The sequence below is a fragment of the Apium graveolens genome, chromosome 5, assembly GCF_009905375.1.
Source record: "Apium graveolens cultivar Ventura chromosome 5, ASM990537v1, whole genome shotgun sequence".
NCBI lineage: Eukaryota > Viridiplantae > Streptophyta > Magnoliopsida > Apiales > Apiaceae > Apium > Apium graveolens.
In genome coordinates this window covers 242,499,930-242,501,700 of record NC_133651.1, presented here as the reverse complement: position 1 = coordinate 242,501,700, position 1,771 = coordinate 242,499,930, and the positions used below count along the sequence as shown (strand labels likewise).

The 1,771-nt window shown below is 44.2% G+C and overlaps 1 non-coding gene across 1 annotated transcript; it reads right to left on the bottom strand.

Moving 5' to 3' along the window:
* Window positions 1-316: 316 nt before the first annotated feature.
* Window positions 317-423, bottom strand: LOC141662446 (small nucleolar RNA R71). Its single transcript, XR_012550562.1, has one exon. It is a non-coding gene; the product is annotated as a small nucleolar RNA R71 (small nucleolar RNA).
* Window positions 424-1,771: the final 1,348 nt, after the last annotated feature.

Sequence of the window (1,771 nt, the reverse complement as noted above, 5' to 3'; positions counted from 1 at the left end):
CATTCTTCATCCGGCCATTCAGGCTAACACCTTTGAAATCAAGTCGGGCACTATTCAGATGGTGCAGAATTCTGTTTCTTTCGGAGGTGCTGCGATTGAAGACCCCAACATGCACATAAGGAATTTTGTCGAGATCTATAGTACTTTCAAATATAATGGTGTGACTGATGAGGCTATCAAGCTGAGGCTTTTCCCATTCTCTCTGAGGGATAAAGCTAAGGACCGGTTACATTCTGAACCAGCTGGGTCTATCACTACTTGGCAAGATCTTGCGCAAAAGTTTCTGGTGAAGTTTTATCCAATGGCGAAGACGGCTGCTATGAGGAGTGCTCTTACTCAGTTTACGCAGCAACCTACAGAATCTATGTGCGAAGCTTGGGAGCGCTACAAAGAGATGTTGAGAAAGTGTCCACATCATGGAATGCCTGATTGGATGGTGATCACTGGTTTCTATAATGGTTTGGGGCCCAATCTCGACCCATGCTCGATGCAGCAGCTGGAGGCGCCTTGTGGGCCAAAAGCTATACTGAAGCTTATAATCTTATTGAGACTATGGCTGTAAATGAGCATCAAAACCCAACTCAAAGGATGATGCCTGGGAAGGTAGCAGGTATTCTGGAAGTCGATGCAGCTACAGCTATTGCAGCGCAGCTCCAAGCGCTGTCTATGAAGGTCGATTCTCTAGCCACCTATGGGGTTAATCAAATAGCTATGGTCTGTGAGCTTTGTGCAGGTTCTCATGCTACGGATCAGTGTTCTCTTGTTAACGAATCTGTTCAGTATGTGAACAATTATCAGCGATAACAACAGCCTGTGCCAGCTACTTGTCATCCTAACAACAGAAATCATCCAAATTTCAGCTAGAGTAATAATTAGAATGCTATTCAGCAACCATATCAGCAAGGCGTAAGTAAACAGTTCAATCCACCTGGATTCCAGCAACCACAGCATTATGCTCAAAGGCAATCATATACTCAACAGGGAGGTGCAGCTGCACCCACTAGTGCTGATTTTGAGGAACTTAAGCTGTTATGCAAGAGTCAGGCGATTTCTATCAAGACCTTGGAAAATCAAATCGGTCAAATCACCAATGCAGTGCTCAACCATCAACCTGGCACACTTCCCAGTGATACTGAAGTGCCAGGAAGGAAGGAAGCTAAAGAGCAAGTCAAGGCTATTACCTTAAGGTCTAGAAAAGTTGCTGATGCTGAAAAAGCAAAAGAAGGAGAAGCTGAAGCTGGTAATGAAGAAGCTAAGCAAAAGGAGAAAGCGGCGGAACCAAGGAAGACTACTGTTGAACACACTCTGCCTGAGGGTAATACAGGGGAGAAACAGCTCTATCCTCCACCACCTTTTCCTAAGAGATTGCAACAACAAAAGCTGGATAAGCAGTTCAGTAAGTTTCTGGAGGTGTTCAAGAAACTTCACATCAATATACCTTTCGTTGAGGCTCTGGAGCAAATGCCTAGTTATGTGAAATTTATGAAGAGTATTCTTTCAAGGAAGGTGAAACTGAATGACCTTGAGACCGTTGCTCTAACGGAAGAATGCAGTGATGTGCTGCAACAAAAGCTACCTCCAAAGCTTAAAGATCCAGGTAGCTTCACCATTACTTGCACCATTGGCAAGTTGTCTTTTGACAAGTGCCTTTGTGATTTGGGAGCAAGCATCAATCTGATGCCGTTGTCGATCTTCAAAATGTTGAATTTGCCTGATCCAAAACCCACCTACATGTCTCTACAATTGGCTGATCGTTCTATTACATACCCAC